Source organism: Epargyreus clarus, unplaced genomic scaffold (assembly GCF_041222505.1).
Source record: "Epargyreus clarus isolate Ecla_fem2 unplaced genomic scaffold, WU_Ecla_fem_2.2 ptg000007l, whole genome shotgun sequence".
NCBI lineage: Eukaryota > Metazoa > Arthropoda > Insecta > Lepidoptera > Hesperiidae > Epargyreus > Epargyreus clarus.
The window spans coordinates 1847494-1856506 of NW_027332215.1; the positions used below are offsets into that span (position 1 = coordinate 1847494).

General features: G+C 34.2%; 1 pseudogene; it reads left to right on the top strand.

Annotated features, from left to right (window-relative positions):
* Positions 1–331: 331 nt before the first annotated feature.
* LOC140743179 (uncharacterized) lies at positions 332–3410 on the top strand (annotated as a pseudogene).
* The last annotated feature ends 5603 nt before the right edge of the window (positions 3411–9013 follow it).

A 9013-nucleotide genomic window follows, 5' to 3' on the forward strand; every position in this document is an offset into this window, starting at 1 on the left:
CAAAATTTAACGTTTGGTATTTAGACGATGGTAGTCTAGGAGGTGATACAGAAACAGTTTTTAAAGATTTTCAAGAAGTTTTGGATAAATTCAGTAATATTGGTCTAGACGTAAACTTTTCTAAATGTAAACTTTTTGTTTCAGATTCAAAATCTTTAGATGAAAAAAAAAATATTATTGAACGATTTAAAACTTTGGCTCCTAATATCAAAATTTTAGATAAGCATTTTTTACATCTCCTAGGCTCACCAATATTTCCTGAGTCAATACCTTCTTTTATCCATAATCATATTCAAAATTATAATGAATCTTCAGATCGTTTACTTAAAATCAATTCACACATGGCTCTCTTCATTATTCGGTTTTGTTTATTTGTCCCTAAATTTACATATATTTTGAGAAGTACACCCCTTTGGAAATTTAATGAAATTTGTTTAAAATTAGATGACATCATCATGAAAACTCTTTCGGCGGTTCTAAATTGTCGTATGAATGAACGCGCTTGGACTCAGGCCTCATTGCCCATTAGGCATGGAGGCTTGGGTATAAGTAAAATTTCTAGTGTTGCACTACCAGCTTTTTTTATCTTCAGTCCATAAAACACAAAATTTAACATCTAACGTTTTGTCCAAAATTTTTGAGGAACCAATTATTACATTTATGGATGAAGCTAAAGATGCTTGGTTACAGGCTGGACCAAATTTAAAATTTCCCGTACATCTAAATTTACAGAAACTTTGGGACGAACCTCTCTGCATACTTGTGCGAAATCAACTTCTCGATTCTGCGCATGATATTGCAGAGAGGGCTCGTCTCCTTGCTGTAGCAGAGCGAGAATCGGGTTTTTGGCTGCAGGCATATCCTTCCGGTAATTTAGGCACACTTTTCGATAACTTGACGTTATCAATCTGTACATGTTTGCGCCTGGGGGTAAAGACGGTTGAGCGCCATCGCTGTCATTGCGGCGCTGACGTCGATGTGTTTGGACACCATGGACTTTCTTGTCAGCGCAGTGCTGGCCGCTTATCGCGTCACGCTACCATCAACGACGTCATTCGTCGGGCTTTTGTCACCGTCAACGTGCCGGCTTGTTTAGAGCCGAATGGTCTCGCACGTGACGATGGTAAGCGGCCCGACGGTATGACGTTAATACCCTGGAAGGGGGGGAGGATGCTAGTGTGGGACGCTACGTGTGTCGACACACTGGCTCCTTCTCACCTCCAGGCGTCTTCCTCTGGCGCGGGGGCGGCGGCTACTACTGCTGAAGACACCAAGCGTCGTAAATATATTAGTTTATGCAATAACTATATATTTGTGGCGTTTGGTGTTGAAACTTTGGGTCCATGGGGTCCGGATGCTTGGCAGTTGTTTAAACAGCTGTCAACTCGTTTGGTCGACGTCTCTGGGGACCCGAGAGCTGGCATGCATTTTGCTCAAAGAATTGGTATAGCAATTCAGAGAGGAAATGCTGCCAGCGTCTTAGGAACCTTGCCCAAAGACAGTGATGGTGACAATTTTTTATTGTAGTGTTTTTGTTTTTATATTTTTGTTTTTCATTTTTGTATATATGTAAATTTTGTAAATAAGTTGTTTTATATTTACTTATAGTTTATTTTATTATAATTGTAAATATTTTTCAGTTAATTAAGTTATTTTAATATTACTTTCATTTTGATGCATGAGAAAAATCATTAGTCAAAACACTAATAGATCGTATTGAATTCCGAGTACAAAATTCCGCCATTTTAATTTTTTAGAACAACAATCAACATTTCGTCTTATTTTATCTTAAATGGAATTCCCTGTTAAAGCAACTATTCTGATCGAAAAATTATGTAAAAAAATCAAAAAATAATTTTAATATTACTTTCATTTTGACGCATGAGAAAAATCAGTACCAAGAATGGGCATTCTCCTTTATAAAATGTTAATTAATACATATTCTGTCACTGTAAGTATGCATAAATAAATTTAATAATTGTTTGATTAACTTTGAAGCCATTTAATTTTCGTAACATTTTTGAATCGCACAAATTTTCGCGCCATCCCTCACGCGTGTGACAGAATTACAATTAAGTATTAGTCTTATTTTTAAATTGTTTATGAAATAACTGACATATCTTGTAATTTATGAAACTATTTTTCAATAATGTTAAAGTATGATATTAAACAAGATAAAGCTATATTTATCTTGTTTAATATTATCCTCCAAATAATAATACGTCATGAGTACTGAAAGTGTATTGTTCAGACACGTTATTGTTTTTTAACATCAACAGCACTTACGAGCCACTGTTACGCTATAATAAGGTTTATATTTTCTGTATGATGCAAATTTTAAGAAATGTATATTTTTTATTTATATTAAAATTTAATTATTTGAATATAATGAACTTAATTAACATAAGCATTAAAATATTAATTTGTGTAAGTATTAAATTTTATAATATTTAACTGGCTGGAAAAACAAGTGCGGTTATTTTCTTCTTTTTTGCGTTATTCGAATTACGACGCATCTTTTCTTCGGGCAAATACGCAGTACGAAAATATAATATACAATAATTTAAATAAAAACAGGATAATAAACTCAGGTACGATACTGTTATTGTATATTGTCTTAATTTTAATTGTAAATTCATTATATTATAATTAAAATCTTAGTTTTGTTCTTAAATGCTGATATTTCATGTTCACTTAATTTCATTGGCAAATTTAGTTTAATTATATTGAAATCTTAGTTTTGTTTCAATGTGTAAGACAACTTTTGTTTAATAAATTAGTTATAATAATCTAAAATACCTTTTTATTTTGCAATCATTTGTAGTTAATCTATTATCAGAAGTGGGATCGAAAGTGTGTATTCTGACACCTTTTCCTACAAGTTTCAGATTTATTCAGACAATACAATATGGATCCAGCCGTCTTAGAGGGCCTCCTTGGGGCTATTCGGAATGCCGTTCAACGCCATGCAGACGAAGACGTTGCGCTGACTGTGTTTGACCCAGTGACGAGCGACAACCGAGCGGCTGGGTGGTGCCATAATGTCGAGACGATTGCCAAGGAATATCAGTGGAGCAGCGTGGCCAGCGTCGCTAAGGCGGGTAAGGTCCTTAAGGGCTCAGCATTATTGTGGTATGAGTCCTGGAGTCCATCTGCGGGTCGTTCATGTTATATATTCCAAAAGTAGTTACGGCTTTTTATCATGAAACACTAAGCCTTTCGGAAAAGTTAACAAAAGCAACTGTACATACTTCAGAAACTACAGAATCATACTGCGAATACGCAAGGGAGAAAATAAGATTGCTTTGCAGCACAAATATTTTTTTATACTGAAGTAAAGCTAGTAGAACTTATGTGTGGTAGTATAGTTGATGTAAATGTAAAAGTGGCATCTTTTAACAGCAATGTGAAAACAACGTCAGAGTTAATTTAATTATTTTCTACGTATGTAAAACAAAAGAAATAGCCTTTAGAGCACAGCAATTTAAATAATATCAATGAGAACATATTTAAGCGATTGAAACAAGACAATTTTTATCCCGAATATAAGTTTACTTGTGGAAAGGTACATTTAAAATACTAAACAGCAACAACAATAAAATTAGACTTATTAAATTTTGCTCATTTTGTAAAAAAACAGGGCATGATGAAACTATATGTTTTCACAAAGCACGTGTTAATATCTAATGAAAAACCTGTAAATAGTTCCACGGTTAATTTTTAGGGTACAATTAAAACTGACATCAGCGTCAGTTTATGGATAAGGTATTTTAGCTCTTATAGATACTGGAGCTAATTGTAGTTTAATTAAAATAAATATTTAGTAAATCGTTTGTATTGCAGCATTAAACCACAGTCAATACAGCGAAGTAAGGGCTAAGGGTAAGGGCTTATTACAGTCGTTCTGTTTCATTGTTGTCCTTGTTTCATTTGAGGATGTGTGTGTGTGTGTGTAGAACTAGATGTAGTGAATGATAATGATTTTAAGTATGATTTGTTAATTGGTAGGAATATTACTCAACATTCAGAAATTGAAATAGTTACAGATATTGACGGTAGTAAAATAATATCAAGGCAATATCCTAACATAATAAATAATGTAGATACACTACGATGAAATAGATTTATTAACTGTAATTAAGCATTTAGATTCAGATTTACAAAAAGGGGTATAATAAATGTCTTTCAGAAAATATAGTAATATTTAAAGTAATGTGGGAAAAGTTACAACCCAGCAGTTAACATTAAGATTAAAAAGCAATAGTATAATAAACTAGTTTTTGCCCGCGGCTTCTCCCGCGTTTAAAAGAAAATAATATGACATACTAACGTACATAAAACTGAAAATTCGTACCTTCATTGGAATGACAGTGGCGCCATCTGGCGAAAATTGGTCGTACCAACTCTGAAACCTTTGTGGGCCAGATAACAACTTTGCTAAAGGTCATCACTTGATCAAATGCATAGTTTACGATTCAATCCTTACTAATATCGATTAAAATAATCGATTTCTGTGGTCCAAGAGATTGATTCTCCGATTAATCGATCTTAGATCGCCATCCCTAGTTCCCGTTGGATTTCCAGGATAAAAACTATCCTATGTTCTTTCTCGGGTCTCAGACTATCTTTGTACAAAATTGCATTAAAATCAGTTCAGTGGTTTAGGCGTGCAGAAGAGACAATCAGACAGACAGACAGAGTTACTTTTGGATTTATAATATTAGTAAGCATTATCGCCCATACAGTCACCCTACGAAAGGGAGAATGTGAAAGATATAATTCAAAATCTTTTAATTACCAATATCATTCGAGAAAGGGGCTCTACTTTTGCCAGCCCAGTTCTTTTAGTTAAAAAAAGGCTTCTGATAGACTGTATTGCTTACAGAACACTGAACAAAATTCTTGAAAAAGATAGATACCCTCCGCCTCTGATAGAAGACCAGATAGATAGACGTGATAAAGCAAAGTATTTTATTTCAATAGATATGAAAAATGGATTCTATCAGATACCAATCTCTCCTAAATCTATTAAATATACAGTTTTTGTCACTCCGCATGGATACTGAGTTTTAAAAAAAAATGTCTTTTGGCTTTGGTCCTTCAGTATTTCAATGTGCAATAATAAAAGCAGTTAAACATTTAGACTTTTTGTTGATTTATATTGAATACATCCATATACCATTTACAACTATTGAACAAGGCCTACAATATCTAGAGCTAACTATTGTAGCCCTCAGTTCTGCTGGATTTTCTATTAACCTAAAAAAACACATTATTTTGTTTAAACTATTGTATATTTAGGTATAAAGATAGCCAAGCAAAACCAAAGTTTCAGCATTAGTTAATTCATTCAAAGGTACTCGTTTAATTGTTTTAAAACTATTTCATGATGAGAATTTTCATGTTGAATTTGATAAGACATATCATAAAATTAAGTAAACATTTTTGATTCCCGGGGATGTTTTCATTTGTAAAAAAATATTTAAGTCATTGTTTAGTATTTACTGTTAAAAAGGGCATCATGGTCCTAAACAATGTTTAAAGAACTCGAAATTTACCATCATTTAATATCTACAGGCACCCCTAGAAGTAAAGGGGAAAGTGTTACGGTATGTCTCTACAGTTACACATGTGATTAGTACAGTCTGTAATGGTATGTCAGAATGGCCAAACAAACTGTAGAGACTTCAACGATCTATAAACACTACAGTATAGAAATCAACTATATTCTCTCCTATAAGTTTGTTGATAGGTAGATGTTCTTGATAATAACTATATGGTGCCTTTAATCAACACACAGGTAGATCGTCAATTAGCAAACCAGAGATTGACACAAGCAGCTGAAAATAATTTTTCAATAGGTGTTTTAGTATTTGTAAATATTCGCCGGAATGATAAATTAAAACCTAAGTTTAAAGGTTTTTAATATTTCTTCCTAATGGTCGCTTTGCTCTCAAAGGTAGAAATAATTTAAGGAACATACTTAAACGTTACTAAAGAAAAATTACGCTTTTGCCCAAGAGAACAACTTCATGAAAACATTGCTGTTGAAAATGTCCTAACCTAAATTGTAAGTTTTATTAACTAGTTACAGTGTGTGTCAATTAGAAATTTATTGTTAGTGATATTTTTTTACTTACTGAATTAATCAATATTTTTAATTATAATTGTTCTTAATTATGCTATGTGTATTGTGTGTATCCGCTGGTCGGTTAATTGTTTGGTACTAGTTTATCCCACTGGCAGCGGGTGGAGGGAGCTAGTATGTCTATGCAATTAATCATGAAAATAACACATATTCCGTTGGTCGACCGCTTACTTGGTGCTTATCTAGCCTACAAGCAACGGGTAGATGGGATAAGCATGTCTAGGTAACCGGTAATATGTGAAAAAATGTAAGAAATATACGTATTCCGTTGGTCGACCGTTTACTTGGTGCTTATCTAGCCTACAAGCAACGGGTAGAGGGGATAAGCATGTCTAGGTAACCGGTAATACGTGAAAAAAAAATGTAAGAAACCATATGTATTCCGTTGGTCGACCGTTTACTTGGTGCTTATCTAGCCTACAAGCAACGGGTAGAGGGGATAAGCATGTCGAGGTAACCGGTAATACATAAAAAAAGTAGAAAGAGAATTATAATGAAATATTGATATCATAATATTCACATCAAAGGAGAGAAAATTAAATGTTAGTAAATGAGATCTATGATTTAAGACTTAAATGTATTTAATTATATAAGTAAGAGAATGTAAATTTAAATTTGATTTAAGACTTATTTTTGTGTTTTTTATGTACTTTTAGGTACTTCGAGAACGAAGTACATGTCAGTATGGCCGTGACAGAATTACAATTTAGTATTAGTCTTATTTTTAAATTGTTTATGAAATAACTGACATATCTTGTAATTTATGAAACTATTTTTCAATAATGTTAAAGTATGATATTAAACAAGATAAAGCTATATTTATCTTGTTTAATATTTATCCTCCAAATAATAATACGTCATGAGTACTGGAAGTGTATTGTTCAGACACGTTATTGTTTTTTAACATCAACAGCACTTACGAGCCACTGTTACGCTATAATAAGGTTTATATTTTCTGTATGATGCAAATTTTAAGAAATGTATATTTTTTATTTATATTAAAATTTAATTATTTGAATATAATGAACTTAATTAACATAAGCATTAAAATATTAATTTGTGTAAGTATTAAATTTTTTAATATTTAACTGGCTGGAAAAACAAGTGCGGTTATTTTCTTCTTTTTTGCGTTATTCGAATTACGACGCATCTTTTCTTCGGGCAAATACGCAGTACGAAAATATAATATACTATTAGGAAAATTAGTTAGGAAATAATTTAAAAACAACTATTAGGAAAACTTGTCAGGAATTTATTAATTAAAAACAAACGTTTATAAACCGAGAACATTTTACTTCACAATTTTACTTTACAAAGTTAACAAAATAACAATTAAGCATACAAATTATAGCTTCGACAAGAAAAGTGGCAGAGTAACGTTCTTTACAATAGTCGGAAAATAACTGCCCAGAAAGCGATCTACAATGCCCTTTTATACGCCCCTTTTTACTGAATACCCTCATTTTAAGATTACATTTTCTATCATCTGTTGACGTTCCTAACACGGCCTCTCCTGACGGTGTGGCGTCCTCGACACACTCTTCTCATGCACCTGTAGACGCCTCGTAGATCCAGGAACTGCCTCGTACGCGTGCAGTAGTGGCACAGGCGCGTTGACTGTCCTGGCTGAAGTAGCAGACGGAGCTGTTGCCACGGCTAGACAAGGTGGTGTAGCGTCGTCTTCAATGTCAAACTCTGTAGATGAAAGAACGATATAAAGAAAACTGACAGAATTCAACCTTCTTAATCTAATCTTACCGATACAAAGTACGCCAGAGGAACTTTGATTCGGTAATACAACTGTTTCTGATGGCGAGGCATCCTCAACCGCTTCATCACTTAACAGCAGCATGCCTCGACCAGCTGCATTCAGAGGATTAGATTGTTCACCTTCTGTAATTGAACAGACACATTTAAGGTTTCATACTTATTTGTGTGTAATGTCCTCAGATCTTTGTTTTTGAGAAAGTAATTAGAAACAACAATTCAGAACCCTCATTACAGATGCAAGCGTGCACTCAAGCATCAGCAATAAGTAATTCAATATGAAATTTTGAAAAGAGATAACAAAGATCTAGGCAAGAGAAGACAATAAAGATGAATGTCGTACATATGCCTCAAACTGCGCAATTCAAGGCACAAGCACGACACCTTTACAATGGCTAGCCCGTTCAGAAAACGCTCTAACAAAGTAGCACGCTGTATTCCCAATGCTCACCGATACAATGACCATTAGCAACACATCGCTTATGCGGTAAGAGAAGCAAAATCCGGCCGAATCCGCCTCAGCCTTACCGCAAAGAATGGGAAGTAAAGCATAAAGATGCCCACCTCTATTAAGTCGATACAATTGGACATATAGAAATGTCTAAACACAGCGGATATAAAACAAACAGATACGAGTACCAATCACCCGGGGCAGTTCCTGTCTACGGAGTGCACCCTCATGACTCGTTAGGGGTCTACGAATGAGACATAACTTTGCATGTGTGAATCGGTACCCATAAAAGGTTGTTCCAACCCAAACTAATAATAAAAACAAAATGTTTGCCACACGAACGTCACACACACCGTGACTCATCACAGGTGTCCGTGGGTTCACTCTGCGTGTACAGTTGCACACAGCTCCAGGACCACATGTCTGAGCGACTCCAAGACAGCGTCCGAGCACACATAGCAAAACACAGCATTCGCTAGGGTATGTTTCATATGCACCCGCAGAGTGAACTTTACTTACGAACAAAGTCCTACACATTGTGTAGTTGAGTACACTAACTAATATTTTTCTTATTATTTCCAACTTGCTATAAATATTACACAGTTTGTTACACTTTGTTACATGTTCAATAGAACCGCGGTAAATGT